Raw genomic sequence first — 20192 nt, 5'->3', positions numbered from 1 at the left:
ATGTGTGTGCTCTTTTACTGTCATATGATGGTCACACACATCTTACTGTAAGTAAATATATATATAAAAAAAAAAATAGAGGAAAGAATACAGTAAAAAAAAAAAAGTTGTTTTGTTTTGTTGTGTGTGTGTTGTACTGTGTAGTACATGAATGAATAAAAATGTGCCAATGTATCCATGTGTCTTTTGTGTTCATCATGTGAAAAGGTTTGTGATGGGGGGAACCACAAGCAACATAACTTACCAGTTTTGGAAATGTTGTTTTGAATTTACTGCACCAGTGTGTAAGACTATGTTATAGTGTGTGTGATTTTGAGGGCTTGTGTGTCCTGTCTGAGGGCAAAGTTTGGTTTTTCAGCAAGAGTGAATGGTTTTGAGTGTAGAGCTTCATTTTGACCTGAAAATAGGATGTTTGGGGAATTGGGTGAGACGTTATGGATTTATGTTTACAGTTTTGAGAGGCATAGTTTCAAGAAATGTGTTTAAGCAATCGAGAAAAACTGTAAACAAGTTCATGTAGTTAAAACACTGTTTGCAAATCTCATGAACTCTTTTTGCAAAACTCTAAACACATTCTCACTCACTAACACATTTTGCACTGTGATGCACTTTTGTTTCAAAATGCTAAACACAGACAGGCAAAAGTTGAACACAACTACAACACAGTTGTCATCGTTTACACACAACGACTCAAGATTGTTCACACTTATTGATGAGATCAATCCAACTGTACATACAAGTCGGTTCAGAGTGCCAAAATTGACTCAAAATGTTGCACTGAATGTTGACCAACAATGGATGGAAACAATATAAGAGGGAGAGGAGGAAGAGTGTGTATAAGAGGAGGTGAATGAGGATGAGGATGAGAAAGAGCAGGTGTGGAGAATGTTGTCAAGGCTGGCTCTGCTTTAAGTGGGGTTTTTTTTTTAACCTTTGACTGCAGAGACGACAGTGTCTGTGATGTGGACAAACTCCTCAGATCCAACATGAACACATGATGCTGAAGCAGAATCAGTCTCTCTCACTGGCTGTAATGTACTGTAATACGCTTTTCATTTTGAGTTTTTTACTGTAACCTTTTTGGCTTTTACAGTTGGGTCACTGTATTTTCACAGTACACAAGTGCTGAATATACAGACATTCAATACTATACAATATCCAGTACAATACTATACTTGCAGTGCATACAGTATTTATTAAGTTGGCTTGAGAGAGCCAACATATTGAAATCCTATTTAAACTTATTATTATTAAGTTGGCTTGAGAGAGCCAACATATTGAAATCCTATTTAAACTTATTATTATTAAGTTGGCTTGAGAGAGCCAACATATTGAAATCCTATTTAAACTTATTAAGTTGGCTTGAGAGAGCCAACATATTGAAATCCTATTTAAACTTATTAAGTTGGCTTGAGAGAGCCAACATATTGAAATCCTATTTAAACTTATTATTATTATTATTATTATTAAGTTGGCTTGAGAAAGCCAACATATTGAAATCCTATTTAAACTTATTATTATTAAGTTGGCTTGAGAGAGCCAACATATTGAAATCCTATTTAAACTTATTAAGTTGGCTTGAGAGAGCCAACATATTGAAATCCTATTTAAACTTATTAAGTTGGCTTGAGAGAGCCAACATATTGAAATCCTATTTAAACTTATTATTATTATTATTATTATTAAGTTGGCTTGAGAGAGCCAACATATTGAAATCCTATTTAAACTTATTATTATTATTATTAAGTTGGCTTGGAGAGCCAATTTACTGAAATCCTATTTAAACTTATTATTATTATTATTATTAAGTTGGCTTGGAGAGCCAATTTACTGAAATCCTATTTAAACTTATTATTATTATTATTATTAAGTTGGCTTGGAGAGCCAACTTACTGAAATCCTATTTAAACTTATTAAGTTGGCTTGGAGAGCCAACTTACTGAAATCCTATTTAAACTTATTAAGTTGGCTTGAGAGAGCCAACATATTGAAATCCTATTTAAACTTATTATTATTATTATTATTCTTCTGACCCTAAAAATTTCTGTATCAAACTCCTCCTAGAGCTTTAACTCTACATACTCCAAACTCGGCTCAGACACTCAAACTGATCTGACTCGAGTTGCTATATCTTTTCAGACTGATCGGACTTACGGTTTTCCTAAAAATGACGATCAAAACTCGGAAAAACTCATTCAAAAACTCCCATTGACTTACATTGGGGAGTTCTAAAAAATTCAAACCGACGAAAATTTAAATCTAAACACCTTGAAGACTAAACCAAACTGCCGTTCTATATACTATATTAGCCAATGAGACTCATTTAAACTAATGAACTCTAAACTCAAAACGTGTGTGTGTGTGTGTGTGTGTGAGAGAGAGAGCGTGTGTGTCTATGTGTGAGTGTGTGTGTGTGTGTGTGTGTGTGTGTGTGTGTGTAAACTCAAATACTCGTACACACTCATTTAAACTTATAAACTCTTAACTCAAAAACTTGTACACTTATAAACTCTAAACTCATATAAACTCTGAGTGTGTGTGTGTGTGAGAGAGAGAGTGTGTGTCTATGTGCGTGAGTGTGTGTGTGTTTGTGTGTGTGTGTGTGTGTGTTAATGAGCTTGTCTGTGTGTGTGTGAGTGAGTTAGTGAGTGTGTGTGTGAGAGAGATAGTGTGTGTGTGAGAGAGAGTGAGAGTCTGTGCGTGCGTGCTTGTGTGTGTGTGTATGTCGAAAATTTAAATCTAAACACCTTGAAGACTAAACCAAACTGCCGTTCTATATACTATATGAGCCATTGAGACTCATTTAAACTAATGAACTCTAAACTCAAAACGTGTGTGTGTGTGTGTGTGAGAGAGAGAGAGCGTGTGTGTCTATGTGTGAGTGTGTGTGTGTGTGTGTGTAAACTCAAATACTCGTACACACTCATTTAAACTTATAAACTCTAAACTCATATAAACTCTGAGTGTGTGTGTGTGTGTGTGTGTGTGAGAGAGAGAGTGTGTGTCTATGTGCGTGAGTGTGTGTGTGTGTGTGTGTGTGTGTGTGTGAGAGTGTGTGTGTGTCTATGTGTGTGTGTGTGTGTGAGAGAGAGAGAGTGTGTGTGTGTGTGTGTCTGTGTGTGAGCGTGTCTGTGTATGTGTGAGAGCGAGTTAGTGTGTGTGTGTGAGTGTGTGCATGTGAGTGTATGTGCGTGAGTGTGTGTGTGTGAGAGAGAGTGTGTGTGTGTGTGTGTGTGTGTTAATGAGCTTGTCTGTGTGTGTGTGAGTGAGTTAGTGCTTGTGTGTGTGTGTATGTCGAAAATTTAAATCTAAACACCTTGAAGACTAAACCAAACTGCCGTTCTATATACTATATGAGCCATTGAGACTCATTTAAACTAATGAACTCTAAACTCAAAACGTGTGTGTGTGTGAGAGAGAGAGAGCGTGTGTGTCTATGTGTGAGTGTGTGTGTGTGTGTGTGTAAACTCAAAAACTCGTACACACTCATTTAAACTTATAAACTCTTAACTCAAAAACTTGTACTTGTAAACTCTAAACTCATATAAACTCTGAGTGTGTGTGTGTGTGTGTGTGAGAGAGAGTGTGTGTCTATGTGCGTGAGTGTGTGTGTGTGTGTGTGTTAATGAGCTTGTCTGTGTGTGTGTGAGTGAGTTAGTGAGTGTGTGTGTGAGAGAGAGAGTGAGAGTCTGTGCGTGCGTGCTTGTGTGTGTGTGTATGTCAAAAATTTAAATCTAAACACCTTGAAGACTAAACCAAACTGCCGTTCTATATACTATATGAGCCATTGAGACTCATTTAAACTAATAAACTCTAAACTCATACACTTATAATTAGAATAAGTGTATGAGATTAACTAATTAACTTATAAACTCATGAATTCATAGACTTATAAACTATTAAACTCATAAATTAATAAACTCTGAACTCTTAAACTCATTTAAACATAAACTCTAAACTCATTTAAACTTATAAACTCAAAAACTCATACACTTATAAACTCTAAACTCATAAACTCTTGAGTGTGCGTGTGTGTGTCTGAGTGAGTGTGTGAGCGAGTTAGTGTGTGTGTGTGTGTGTATGTATGTGTGTGTGTGTGTGTGTGTTTATCTATCTATTAACTTATCTATCTATCTGTCATAAACTTCAAACTACTGTAAACTACTTTAAACTTCAAACCACTTTAAACTTCTTACGTTTAAAGCTCCCAGCTCCCAAGCAACTCCATAGCAACCAAACTTGAGTACCCTAGCAACCGTTTTGCAAGACCTATATCTCTGTATCAGAACATCGTATAGAGATTAGGTTTGGCTCTTTTGACTCATGCTAGCAAACAGCACTTCCAACATGCTACACATGCTAGCAGTGAATAGCTACATGCTAATAGCGATTAGTTAAGTGCTAAATCATGCCAAGATCATGCAAACAACTATATCAAAACTCCATAGTAACCATCTGTGACAACTACCAACCGCCTAGCAACACCATAGCAACCACCCAGAACACCCTAGCAACCGCCTAGCAACCACCCAGAATACCTTAGCAACCGCCTAGCAACACCATAGCAACCACCCAGAACACCCTAGCAACCGCCTAGCAACCACCCAGAATACCTTAGCAACCACCCAGAATACCTTAGCAACCGCCCAGCAACACTATAGCAACCACCCAGAACACCCTAGCAACCACCTAGCAACAGCATAGCAACCACCCAGAACACCCTAGCAACTGCCTAGCAACCACGCAGAATACCCTAGCAACCGCCTAGCAACACCATAGTAACCACCCAGAAGACCTAGCAACCGCCTAGCAACCACCCAGAACACCCTAGCAACCACCCAAAATACCCTAGCAACCGCCTAGCAACCACCCAAAATACCCTAGCAACCATCCAAAATATCCTAGCAACCGCCTAGCAACCACCCAGAACACCCTAGTAACCACCCAGAACACCCTAGCAACCACCTAGCAACCACCCAGAACACCCTAGCAACCACCCAAAATACCCTAGCAACCGCCTAGCAACCACCCAGAACACCCTAGCAACCACCGAAAATATCTTAGAAACCGCCTAGCAACTACCCAAAAGACCCTAGCAACCACCCAAAATACCCTAGCAACCGCCTAGCAACCACCCAGAATACCCTAGCAACCGCCTAGCAACCACCCAGAATACCCTAGCAACCACCTAAAATACCCTAGCAACCACCTAAAATACCCTAGCAACCGCCTATCAACCACCCAAAAGACCCTAGCAACCACTCAAAATATCCTAGCAACCGCCTAGCAACCACCCAGAACACCCTAGTAACCACCCAGAACACCCTAGCAACCGCCTAGCAACCACCCAGAACACCCTAGCAACCACCCAAAATACCCTAGCAACTGCCTAGCAACCACCCAAAAGACCCTAGCAACCACCAGAAATATCCTAGCAACTGCCTGGCAACCACTCAGAATACCCTAGCAACCGCCTAGCAAAAAACTTTCTGGTCCAAACTTTCTCAAGCCAACTTAAAGTTTGTCTCGACGAACTTTCGCATCTAGTTATTATTATTATTATTCTTCTGACCCTAAAAATTTCTGTATCAAACTCCTCCTAGAGCTTTAACTCTACATACTCCAAACTCGGCTCAGACACTCAAACTGATCTGACTCGAGTTGCTATATCTTTTCAGACTGATCGGACTTACGGTTTTCCTAAAAATGACGATCAAAACTCGAAAAAACTCATTCAAAAACTCCCATTGACTTACATTGGGAGTTCTAAAAAATTCAAACCGACGAAAATTCAAATCAAAATACCTTGAAGACTAAACCAAACTGCCGTTCTATATACTATATTAGCCAATGAGACTCATTTAAACTAATGAACTCTAAACTCAAAACGTGTGTGTGTGTGTGAGAGAGAGAGAGAGAGAGCGTGTGTGTCTATGTGTGAGTGTGTGTGTGTGTGTGTAAACTCAAAAACTCGTACACACTCATTTAAACTTATAAACTCTTAACTCAAAAACTTGTACACTTATAAACTCTAAACTCATATAAACTCTGAGTGTGTGTGTGTGTGAGAGAGAGAGAGTGTGTATCTATGTGCGTGAGTGTGTGTGTGTGTTTGTGTGTGTGTGTGTGTGTGTGTGTTAATGAGCTTGTCTGTGTGTGTGTGTGTGTGAGTGAGTTAGTGAGTGTGTGTGTGAGAGAGATAGTGTGTGTGTGTGAGAGAGAGAGTGAGAGTCTGTGCGTGCGTGCTTGTGTGTGTGTGTATGTCGAAAATTTAAATCTAAACACCTTGAAGACTAAACCAAACTGCCGTTCTATATACTATATGAGCCATTGAGACTCATTTAAACTAATGAACTCTAAACTCAAAACGTGTGTGTGTGTGTGTGAGAGAGAGAGAGAGAGTGTGTGTCTATGTGTGAGTGTGTGTGTGTGTGTGTGTGTGTGTGTAAACTCAAATACTTGTACACACTCATTTAAACTTATAAACTCTTAACTCAAAAACTTGTACACTTATGAACTCTAAACTCATATAAACTCTGAGTGTGTGTGAGAGAGAGAGTGTGTGTCTATGTGCGTGAGTGTGTGTGTGTGTGTGTGTTAATGAGCTTGTCTGTCTGTGTGTGAGTGAGTTAGTGAGTGTGTGTGTGAGAGAGATAGTGTGTGTGTGAGAGAGAGAGTGAGAGTCTGTGCGTGCGTGCTTGTGTGTGTGTGTATGTCAAAAATTTAAATCTAAACACCTTGAAGACTAAACCAAACTGCCGTTCTATATACTATATGAGCCATTGAGACTCATTTAAACTAATAAACTCTAAACTCATACACTTATAATTAGAATAAGTGTATGAGATTAACTAATTAACTTATAAACTCATGAATTCATAGACTTATAAACTATTAAACTCATTAATTAATAAACTCTGAACTCTTAAACTCATTTAAACTTATAAACTCTAAACTCATTTAAACTTATAAACTCAAAACTCAAAAACTCATACACTTATAAACTCCAAACTCAAACTCTTGAGTGTGCGTGTGTGTGTGTCTGAGTGTGTGTGTGTCTGAGTGAGTGTGTGAGCGAGTTAGTGTGTGTGTGTGTGTGTGTGTGTGTGTGTGCGTGTGTATGTGTGTGTGTGTTTATCTATCTATTAACTTATCTATCTACCTGCCATAAACTTCAAACTACTGTAAACTACTTTAAACTTCAAACCACTTTAAACTTCTTACGTTTAAAGCTCCCAGCTCCCAAGCAACTCCATAGCAACCAAACTTGAGTACCCTAGCAACCGTTTTGCAAGACCTATATCTCTGTATCAGAACATCGTACAGAGATTAGGTTTGGCTCTTTTGACTCATGCTAGCAAACAGCACTTCTAACATGCTATACATGCTAGCAGTGAATAGCTACATGCTAATAGCGATTAGTTAAGTGCTAAATCATACCAAGATCATGCAAACAACTATATCAAAACTCCATAGTAACCATCTGTGACAACTACCAACCACCTAGCAACACCATAGCAACCACCCAGAACACCCTAGCAACCGCCTAGCAACACCAGAACACCCTAGCAACTGCCTAGCAACCACCCAGAATACCCTAGCAACCGCCTAGCAACACCATAGCAACCACCCAGAACACCCTAGCAACCGCCTAGCAACACCATAGCAACCACCCAGAACACCCTAGCAACTGCCTAGCAACCACCCAGAATACCCTAGCAACCGCCTAGCAACACCATAGTAACCACCCAGAACACCCTAGCAACCGCCTAGCAACCACCCAGAATACCCTAGCAACTGCCTAGCAACCGCCTAGCTACCACCCAGAATACCTTAGCAACACCATAGCAACCACCCAGAACACCCTAGCAACCGCCTAACAACACCCTAGCAACCGCCTAGCAACCACCCAGAACACCCTAGCAACCGCCTAGCAACACCATAGCAACCACCCAGAACACCCTAGCAACCGCCTAGCAACCACCCAGAACATCCTAGCAACCGCCTAGCAACACCATAGCAACCACCCAGAATACCCTAGCAACCACCTAGCAACCGCCTAGCAACCACCCAGAATACCTTAACAACCGCCTAGCAACACCATAGCAACCACCCAGAACACCCTAGCAACCGCCTATCAACCACCCAAAAGACCCTAGCAACCACCCAAAATATCCTAGCAACCGCCTAGCAACCACCCAGAACACCCTAGTAACCACCCAGAACACCCTAGCAACCACCTAGCAACCACCCAGAACACCCTAGCAACCACCCAAAATACCCTAGCAACCGCCTAGCAACCACCCAAAAGACCCTAGCAACCACCAGAAATATCCTAGCAACCGCCTAGCAACCACTCAGAATACCCTAGCAACCACCTTGCAAAAAACTTTCTGGTCCAAACTTTCTCAAGCCAACTTAAAGTTTGTCTCGACGAACTTTCGCATCTAGTTATTATTATTCTTCTGAGCGGAAAAAAATCTGAGACTAACTCCTCCTAGAGCTTTAACGCTACATACTCCAAACTCGGCTCAGACACTCAAACTGATCTGACTCGAGTTGCTTTATCTTTTCAGACTGATCGGACTTACGGTTTTCCTAAAAATGACGATCAAAACTCGAAAAAAGTCATTCAAAAACTCCCATTGACTTACATTGGGGAGTTCTAAAAAATTCAAACTGACAAAATTTAAATCTAAACACCTTTAAGACTAAACCAAACTGCCGTTCTATATACTATATGAGCCATTGAGACTCATTTAAACTAATGCACTCTAAACTCATACACTTATAAACTAATTAACTTATAAACTCATGAATTCATAGACTTATGAACTCTTAAACTCACAAATTAATAAACTCTGAACTCTTAAACTCATTTAAACTTATAAACTCTAAACTCATTAAAACTTATAAACTCTAAACTCATTTAAAACTTATAAACTCTAAACTCAAAAACTCTTACACTTATAAACTCATCAATTTATACACTTATAAACTCTAAACTCATAAACTCTGAGTGTGTGTGTGTGTGTGTGTGTGTGTGTGTGAACAAAACACCCTAGCAACCGCCTAGCAACCACCCAAAAGACCCTAGCAACCACCCAGAACACCCTAGCAACCACCCAAAATACCCTAGCAACCACCCAAAAGACCCTAGCAACCACCCAAAACACCCTAGCAACCGCCTAGCAACCATCCAAAAGACCCTAGCAACCACCCAAAATATCCTAGCAACCACCCAAAACACCCTAGCAACCGCCTAGCAACCACCCAAAAGACCCTAGCAACCACCGAAAATATCCTAGCAACCACCAAAATACCCTAGCAACCGCCTAGCAACCACCCAAAAGACCCTAGCAACCACCTAGCAACTACCCAAAAGACCCTAGCAACCACCCAGAACACCCTAGCAACCGCCTAGCAACCACCCAGAACACCCTAGCAACCACCCAAAAGACCCTAGCAACCACCCAAAATATCCTAGCAACCACCCAAAACACCCTAGCAACCGCCTAGCAACCACCCAAAAGACCCTAGCAACCACCCAGAACACCCTAGCAACCACCCAAAAGACCCTAGCAACCACCCAGAACACCCTAGCAACCAACCAAAACACCCTAGCAACCACCCAAAACACACACACACACACACACACACACACACACACACACTCTAAACTCATTTAAACTTATAAACTCAAAACTCAAAAACTCGTAAACTACTTTAAACTTCAAACCACTTTAAATTTCTTAAGTTTAAAGCTCCCAGCTCCCAAGCAACTCCATAGCAACCAAACTTGAGTACCCTAGCAACCATTTTGCAAGACCTATATCTCTGTATCAGAACATCGTATAGAGATGAGGTTTGGCTCTTTTGACTCATGCTAGCAAACAGCACTTCCAACATGCTACACATGCTAGCAGTGAATAGCTACATGCTAATAGCGATTAGTTAAGTGCTATATCATGCCAAGATCATGCTATGAACTCTATAAATACTCCATAATAACCATCTGTGACAACTACCAACCACCTAGCAACACCATAGCAACCGCCCAGAACACCCTAGCAACCGCCCAGAATACCTTAGCAACCGCCTAGCAACTCCATAGCAACCACCCAGAACACCCTAGCAACCGCCTAGCAACCACTCAGAATACCCTATCAACGACCTAGCAACACCATAGCAACCACCCAGAATACCCTAGCAAACCGCCTAGCAACACCATAGCAACCACCCAGAACACCCTAGCAACCACCTAGCAACCACCCAGAACACCCTAGCAACAGCATAGCAACCACTCAGAACACCCTAGCAACCGCCTAGCAACCACCCAGAATACCTTAACAACTGCCTAGCAACACCATAGCAACCACCCAGAACACCCTAGCAACCACCAAGAATACCCTAGCAACCGCCTAGCAACACCATAGCAACCACCCAGAACACCCTAGCAACACCCTAGCAACCACCCAGAATACCCTAGCAACACCATAGCAACCACCAAAACACCCTAGCAACCACCTAGCAACATCATAGCAACCACCCAGAACACCCTAGCAACCGCCTAGCAACACCCTAGCAACCACCAAAACATCCTAGCAACCGCCTAGAAACAGCATAGCAACCACCCAGAACAACCTAGCAACCGCCTAGCAACCACCAAAACACCCTAGCAACATCCTAGCAACCACCTAGAATACCCTAGCAACACCCTAGCAACCACCCAGAATACCCTAGCAACCACCAAAACACCCTAGCAACCGTCTAGCAACATCATAGCAACCACCCAGAACACCCTAGCAACCGCCTAGCAACACCATAGCAACCATCAAAACACCCTAGCAACCGCCTAGCAACATCATAGCAACCACCCAGAACACCCTAGCAACCACCCAGAATACCTTAGCAACCGCCTAGCAACACCATAGCAACCACCCAGAACATCCTAGCAACCGCCTAGCAACCACCCAGAATACCCTAGCAACCGCCTAGCAACACCATAGCAACCACCCAGAACATCCTAGCAACCGCCTAGCAACCACCCAGAATACCCTAGCAACCGCCTAGCAACACCATAGCAACCACCCAGAACACCCTAGCAACCGCCTAGCAACCACCCAGAACACCCTAGCAACTGCCTAGCAACCGCCTAAGAACACCATAGCAACCACCCAGAACACCCTAGCAACCGCCTAGCAACCACCCAAAATACCCTAGCAACTGCCTAGCAACCACCCAGAACACCCTAGCAACCGCTTAGCAACACCCTAGCAACCACCCAGAACACCCTAGCCACCGCTTAGCAACACCCTAGCTACCACCCAGAACACCCTAGCAACCGCCTAGCAACCACCTAGCAACACCATAGCAACCACCCAGAACCGCCTAGCAACACCCTAGCAACCACCCAGAACCGCCTAGCAACACCCTAGCAACCACCCAGAACACCCTAGCAACCAACCAGAATACCCTAGCAACCACCTAGCAACACCCTAGCAACCACCCATAACACCCTAGCAACCGCCTAGCAACCATCCAGAATACCCCAGCTACCACCTAGCAACCACCCAGAACACCTTAGCAACCCACTAGAAACACCCTAGCAACTTTTTAACTTTAAACTACTTCAAACTTTAAACTACTTTAAACTTCAAACTAATTTAAACTTTAAACTAAAAACTTCAAACTACTTTAAACTTTAAACTAAATTAAACTTCAAACTACTTTAAACTTTAAACTTCATACTTCTTTAAACTTTAAACTAAATTAAACGTTAAACTAAATTAAACTTCAAACTACTTTAATCTTCAAACTACTTTAAACTTTAAACTTTCCAGTCCAAACTTTCTCAAGCCAACTTAAAGTTTGTCTCGACGAACTTTTTAATCTAGTTATTATTATTATTATTATTCTTCTGAGACTAAAAATTTCTATATCAAACTCCTCCTAGAGCTTTAACTCTACATACTCCAAACTCGGCTCAGACACTCAAACTGATCTGACCAAGTGTGCTATATCTTTTCAGACTGATCGGACTTACGGTTTTCCTAAAAATGACGATCAAAACTCGAAAAAACTCATTCAAAAACTCCCATTGACTTACATTGGGGAGTTCTAAAAAATTCAAACCGACGAAAATTCAAATCAAAATACCTTGAAGACTAAACCAAACTGCCGTTCTATATACTATATGAGCTAATCTAATCTAATGAGAAACTAATCTTTCTCTTTTTTTCTTTCTTTCTTTCTCTTTCTTTCTTTCTTTCTTTCTTTCTTTCTTTCTTTCTTTTTTTCTTACTAATCTTTTTCTTTCTTTCTAACTAATCTTTTTCTTTCTTTCTTTCTTTCTTTCTAACTAATCTCTTTCTTTCTTTCTTTCTTTCTTTCTTTCTAACTAATCTTTTTCTTTCTTTCTTTCTTTCTTTCTTTCTTTCTAGCTTTCTTTCTTTCTTTCTTTCTTTCTTTCTTTCTTTCTAACTAATCTTTTTCTTTCTTTCTTTCTTTCTTTCTTTCTTTCTAACTAATCTTTTTCTTTCTTTCTTTCTTTCTTTCTTTCTTTCTTTCTTTCTTTCTAACTAAACTTTCTTTCTTTCTATCTAACTAATCCATCTTTCTTTCTAATTAATCTATCTTTCTTTCTAACTAATCTTTCTTTCTTTCATTCTAGCAACTTTCTTCTTCTTTTAAAGAAGTTCTTTTAAACTACTTCAAACTTTGAACTACTTTAAGCTTTAAACAACTTTAAACTTCAAACTATTTTAAACTAATTTAAACTTCAAACTATTTTAAACTAATTTAAACTTCAAGCTAAGTTAAACTTTAAACTAACATACATAACTTATAGCATAACTCTCACCCATTTAATTTAAACTAATGAACTCTAAACTCATACACTTATAAACTCATGAATTCATAGACTTATGAACTCTTAAACTCATAAATTAATAAACTCTGAACTCTTAAACTCATTTAAACTTATAAACTCTAAACTCAAAAACTCGTACACTTATAAACTCATCAATCTATACATTTATAAACTCTAAACTCATAAACTCTGAGTGTGTGTGTGTGTGTGTGTGTGTGTGTGTGTGTCTGAGTGAGTGTGTGAGAGAGAGTGTGTGTGTGTCTGTGTGTGAGCGTGTCTGTGTATGTGTGAGAGCGAGTTAGTGTGTGTGTGTATGTGCGTGTGTATGTGTGTGAGAGAGAGAGAGTGTGTGTGTGTGTGTGTGTGCGTGTGTGAGTGTATGTCCGTGTGTGTGTGTGTGTGTGTGTGTGTGTGTGTGCATGTGTGAGTGTATGTCCGTGAGTGAGTGTATGTGCGTGAGTGTGTGTGTGTGTGTGTGTGTGTGTGTGTGTGTGTGTGTGTGTGTGTGTGTGTGAGAGAGAGTTAGCGAGGGTGTGTGCGCGTGTGTGTGTGAGAGAGTGTGTGTGTCTATGTGTGTGAGCGTGTCTGTGTTTGTGTGAGAGCGAGTTAGTGTGTGTGTGTGTGTGTGTGTGTGTGAGACAGTGAGCATGTCTGTGTGTGTGTGTGTGTGTGTGTGAGTTAGTGAGAGTGTGTGTGTCTGTGTGTGAGTGAGTGTATGTGCGTGAGTGAGTGAGTGTGTGTGTGTGTGTGTGTGTGTGTGTGTGTGTGTGAGAGAGAGTGTGTGTGTCTATGTGTGAGTGTGTGTGTGTGTGTGTGAGTGAGAGTTAGTGAGAGTGTGTGCGTGTGTGTGTGTGTGAGAGAGTGTGTGTGTCTATGTGTGTGAGCGTGTCTGTGTATGTGTGAGAGCGAGTTAATGTGTGTGTGTGTGTGTGTGTGTGTGTGAGACAGTGAGCATGTCTGTGTGTGTGTGTGTGTGTGTGTGTGTGTGTTAGTGAGGGTGTGTGTGTGTGTGTGAGTTAGTGAGGGTGTGTGTGTCTGTGTGTGAGTTAGTTAGTGTGTGTGTGTGTGTGTGTGAGAGAGAGTGTGTGTGTCTATGTGTGTGTGTGTATGTGCGTGAGTGTGTGTGTGTGTGTGTGTGTGTTAATGAGCTTGTCTGTGTGTGTGTGTGTGAGTTGGTTAGTGAGTGTGTGTGTGAGAGAGATAGTGTGTGTGTGTGAGAGAGAGTGAGAGTCTGTGCGTGCGTGCTTGTGTGTGTGTGTATGTCGAAAATTTAAATCTAAACACCTTGAAGACTAAACCAAACTGCCGTTCTATATACTATATGAGCCATTGAGACTCATTTAAACTAATGAACTCTAAACTCAAAACGTGTGTGTGTGTGTGAGAGAGAGAGAGAGAGCGTGTGTGTCTATGTGTGAGTGTGTGTGTGTGTGTGTGTGTGTGTGTGTGTAAACTCAAAAACTCGTACACACTCATTTAAACTTATAAACTCTTAACTCAAAAACTTGTACACTTATAAACTCTAAACTCATATAAACTCTGAGTGTGTGTGTGTGTGAGAGAGAGTGTGTGTCTATGTGCGGGAGTGAGTGTGTGTGTGTGTGTGTGTGTGTGTGTGTGTGTGTGTGTTAATGAGCTTGTCTGTGTGTGTGTGAGTGAGTTAGTGAGTGTGTGTGTGTGAGAGAGATAGTGTGTGTGTGTGAGAGAGAGTGAGAGTCTGTGTGTGCGTGCTTGTGTGTGTGTGTATGTCGAAAATTTAAATCTAAACACCTTGAAGACTAAACCAAACTGCCGTTCTATATACTATATGAGCCATTGAGACTCATTTTAAACTAATGAACTCTAAACTCAAAACGTGTGTGTGTGTGTGTGAGAGAGAGAGAGCGTGTGTGTCTATGTGTGAGTGTGTGTGTGTGTGAACAAAAACTCGTACACACTCATTTAAACTTATAAACTCTTAACTCAAAAACTTGTACACTTATAAACTCTAAACTCATATAAACTCTGAGTGTGTGTGTGTGTGTGTGAGAGAGAGTGTGTGTCTATGTGCGTGAGTGTGTGTGTGTGTGTGTGTGTGTGTGTGAGTTAATGAGCTTGTCTGTGTGTGTGTGTGTGAGTGAGTTAGTGAGTGTGTGTGTGAGAGAGATAGTGTGTGTGTGTGAGAGAGAGTGAGAGTCTGTGCGTGCGTGCTTGTGTGTGTGTGTGTATGTCGAAAATTTAAATCTAAACACCTTGAAGACTAAACCAAACTGCCGTTCTATATACTATATGAGCCATTGAGACTCATTTAAACTAATGAACTCTAAACTCAAAACGTGTGTGTGTGTGTGTGTGTGTGTGTGTGTGTGTGTGTGTGAGAGAGAGAGAGCGTGTGTGTCTATGTGTGAGTGTGTGTGTGCGTGCATGTGTGAGTGTATGTGCGTAAGTGTGTATGTGTGTGAGAGAGAGTGTGTGTGAGTTAGTGAGTGTGTGTGTGTGAGTTAGTGAGCATGTCTGTGTGTGTGTGTGTGTGTGTGTGGGTGGGTGTGTGCGTGTGTGAGTGTATGTCCGTGTGAGAGTGTGTGAGAGAGAGAGAGAGAGAGAGAGAGAGAGCGAGAGAGAGAGAGAGAGAAAGAGAGTGTGTGTGTGTGTGTGAGTGTATGTGTCTATGTGTGTGAGTGTATGTGAGTTAATGAGCGTGTCTGTGTGTGTGTGAGAGCGAGTTAGTGTGTGTGTGTGTGTGAGTGTGTGCATTTATGAGTGTATGTGCGTGTGTGTATGTGTGTGAGAGAGAGAGAGTGTGTGTGAGTTAGTGTGTGTGTGTGTGTGTGTGTATGTGAGTGAGTTAGTGAGCATGTCTGTGTGTCTGTGTGCATGTGTGAGTGTATGTCCGTGAGTGTGTGTGTGTGAGTGAGTGAGTGTGTGCATGAGTGTGGGTGTATGTGCATAAGTGTGTGTGTGTGCGTGTGTGAGAGAGAGAGTTAGTGAGCGTGTCTGTGTGTAAAATTTAAACTAACAAACTCATCTATCGATCTACTTCAAACTAATTTAAACTTTAAACTACTTTAAACTTCAAACTACTTTAAACTTCAAAAACTACTTTACACTTCTTTAACCCTCTGGGGTCTAAGGTGTTTTTGGGGTCCTTGAGATGTTCTGACATGCCCTGACATTTTTGCTTTTTTCAGTTGCTTATAAACATATTAATGGCAAAAAAAAAATACACACTATTTAGCACAAACAGGACTACCATGAAATGTGAGCAACAAGAATGTACATGTCTGCATTTTTGAGAGAATAATGTTTATGCGTGGTTATTGAAAAAACTAAAAACTAAAGTTTCTGAAATAAGGCCATAAAACACATTCTAAATATGTGCCAATAAGACTTTTGTCTAATGGATGTCATTGCCTAGTGTTTTTTCTTCAAAATAAAGTGAAAATCACCCTGCCTTATCATTCACATAACACAATACATTGATTTGAATTTTGCAAAGCACTTTCTGTTTGGAAAGGCCATATGCGGAGTGGGCGTCAACGGTCATGTATATGTAGTGGTTCACACCTTAGGAGACAATGGGGCCCGCATACTTAATTAGCCATTCATTCAGGTGAGTCACTGAGCCACAAGAATGCAAGAGCAACAGTTGGAAGCATCTCAATTCTTCTTTATTTTTCCTCATATTGTGCTTGCAATTTGGCCTATAATATCCAAGGAAAACATGTCTAGTAATTGTGCAGTTAATTCTCATACTGTATTTTCAGTTTTGGAATATTTATGCTCTCCCCAAATTTGTCAATAATAAAACACAATAAAAGTTATTTAAAGAAAAGGCTTATATTTACCTTTTAATAGTTTGTTTACATCTACCTTATAAATATATTTTTTTTATTAAAAAGGTTACAATTACAACAACAATTCAAGTGTAATCTTTCTTTGTAAAAACTAAAGTATACATTTTATCATACATATTTCAAAGTTAAGGATTTGATTGATTATTTGATAACTTTATTTTTGACAAAACATATTATATTTAACATAAGCAAATATTGGCAAACAAAAGCTTATTTGAGGTGGCAGATATTTTACATTAAAAATGTATAATCTATCCAAAACTAATCAACGAAATGTTGTCTTTCATATGTCTGTAACATAGGTCTTTCATTTTTATTATAAGAAATATAAATGTTAATTTGCAGTTTAAATCCAGGAAATTTGTTAATGAAAAAAATATTAAAAGTAAGATACAATTGATACAAAACGAAATTCGTTTTAAAGAAAGGATTTGTACTTTCTGTTTTGAGGTCTCTGTGAAAGTTTGAAAGTCTTTTAGTGATTTTTTTAGAGCGCTCGCGTCCATAACGGAGAATATTGTCTCGTAATATTGTTTTTTCCTCATAAATGCGAACACGAAAAATAAAAGACGACTTTTAAGTAAAACTTACTCCGAAATTGTGTTCTCGGCGGAATTCGCTCTTCAAAATGCTGCCGTTCGTCGTCTGAGTTACAATCTTCCTCTGAGGAAAAGGTGCATTCTTCCTCGCTGTCCAGAATCATCTGAAGGGCATCTTTATTACCGGAGAAGCGTTTCATACTCAAAACGCGATGAACTATCAGTAAGTCTGATGAAGAAACTTTTTTATGGCATTGATCGAGGGGCGTATGCGATGCATACTAGATCACCTAACTATTTACATGTGAATCGCGCCGGGGGCGGGGCGGCCTCAGCACATTATAGAGATAATGAAGCAGAAGGAAAAACGGTACCTCTCCTTGCTTTCAAACGGATTACATGAGTTGAAAACATTTGTTTTTTATATAAATTACTTCATTTAAAAGAGGAGATTTCAAGCTTCATAAAGACATATCTCACGTGCCTGTGTGAGAAGTATTCGCTGAGTTATGATTCATTTTCGGACGCGTTTCAGAATGGACTACACGGACAGAAAGAAGGCAGAACTCGCTTCGTGTTTATTTTTCTTTATTTGTCGAAAAGCACAACACTATGTTTTTATTGTGAGTATACACAAAAATAATACACATTTAACAGAATCGATTGATGTATGAAACTTGTTTTGTAAAATCAAAGTCAAAAGAGTATTTTGGGTCTTAATTCAACTCATAAGGAAAAAAGCGAGCAGATCACGCCGGCGTGATCTCCGACCTCTGAGGGTTAAACTTCAAACTAATTTCAACTTTAGACTAATTTAAACTTAAAACTAATTTAAACTTTAAACTACTTTAAACTTCAAACTTCTTCAAACTTTCTGGTCCGGCTTTCTCAAGCCAACTTAAAGTTTGTCTCGACGAACTTTTTAATCTAGTTAAGTTGGCTTGAGAAAGCCAACATATTGAAATCCTATTTAAACTTATTATTATTAAGTTGGCTTGAGAAAGCCAACATATTGAAATCCTATTTAAACTTATTATTATTAAGTTGGCTTGAGAAAGCCAACATATTGAAATCCTATTTAAACTTATTATTATTATTATTATTATTCCGAGACTAAAATTTCTATATGAAACTCCTCCTAGAGCTTTAACTCTACATACTCCAAACTCGGCTCAGACACTCAAACTGATCTGACTCGCGTTGCTATATCTTTTCAGACTGATCGGACTTACGGTTTTCCTAAAAATGACGATCAAAACTCGGAAAAACTCCCATTGACTTACATTGGGGAGTTCTAAAAACATTTGAATCCAAACTGCCGTTTTCACACACACAGACTCCAAAGGGCCTGACAGCCCTGCGTCTCTCCCTCTCTCTCTCCCTCAGAGGATTTATATTATCAAGCAACCAATAAGTAATGGCCTAAAATCTTCATAGCCACACCATAGCAACCAGTTTCAGCACCCTAGCAACCACTAAGAGCTCCCTAGCAACCACCCTAAACCAAAAAATTTTTTTTTTTACATTTTTTTGTATTTTTTAACGCAATATTACACTCGTGGCCTTGCGATATTGCTCCATGCTTGTGCCTATTCGGCCATAGGCACGAGGCCGCAGGCCGAGTGCCGTACTGAAGGCACTCGTTATTAAAGATTTTAAGAACTCTATAAAAACTCCATAGTAACCATCTTTGACAACTACCAACCACCTAGTAACACCATAGCAACTACCAAAAATACCTTAGCAACCATCTTGAACACCCTAGCAACATCTAGAAATGCTCTAGTAACCACCAAATATACCCTAGCAACCACCCAGAACACCCTAGCAACTGCCTAGCAACCCCCCAGAACACCTAGCAACTGCCTAGCAACCACCCAGAACACCTAGCAAACAGCCAGAACACCCTAGCAACTGCCTAGCAACCACCCAGAACACCTAGCAACTGCCTAGCAACAACCCAGAACACCCTAGCAACCGCCTAGCAACACCATAGCAACCACCCAGAACACCCTAGCAACCGCCTAGCAACCACCCAGAATACCTTAGCAACCGCCTAGCAACACCATAGCAACCACCCAGAACACCCTAGCAACCGCCTAGCAACCACCCAGAATACCTTAGCAACCGCCTAGCAACACCATAGCAACCACTCAGAACACCCTAGCAACTGCCTAACAACCACCCAGAACACCCTAGCAACCACCCAAAATATCCTAGCAACCGCCTAGCAACCACCCAGAACACCCTACAACCGCCTAGCAACCACCCAGAACACCCTAGCAACCACCCAGAACACCCTAGCAACCACCCAAAATACCCTAGCAACCGCCTAGCAACCACCCAAAAGACCCTAGCAACCACCGAAAATATCTTAGAAACCGCCTAGCAACTACCCAAAAGACCCTAGCAACCACCCAAAATGCCCTAGCAACCGCCTAGCAACCACCCAGAATACCCTATCAACCACCTAAAATACCCTAGCAACCACCTAAAATACCCTAGCAACCGCCTATCAACCACCCAAAAGACCCTAGCAACCACCCAAAATATCCTAGCAACCGCCTAGCAACCACCCAGAACACCCTAGTAACCACCCAGAACACCCTAGCAACCGCCTAGCAACCACCCAGAACACCCTAGCAACCACCCAAAATACCCTAGCAACCGCCTAGCAACCACCCAAAATATCCTAGCAACCGCCTAGCAACCACCCAGAACACCCTAGTAACCACCCAGAACACCCTAGCAACCGCCTAGCAACCACCCAGAACACCTTAGCAACCACCCAAAACACCCTAGCAACCGCCTAGCAACCGCCTAGCAACCACCCAAAAGACCCTAGCAACCACCAGAAATATCCTAGCAACCGCCTAGCAACCACTCAGAATACCCTAGCAACCGCTTAGCAAAAAACTTTCTGGTCCAAACTTTCTCAAGCCAACTTAA

Source organism: Abramis brama, assembly GCF_963993115.1.
Source record: "Abramis brama genome assembly, chromosome: 10".
NCBI classification, from domain to species: Eukaryota; Metazoa; Chordata; class Actinopteri; order Cypriniformes; family Leuciscidae; genus Abramis; species Abramis brama.
The sequence above is the reverse complement of the archived record's forward strand: the minus strand, read 5'-3'. Positions refer to the sequence as shown.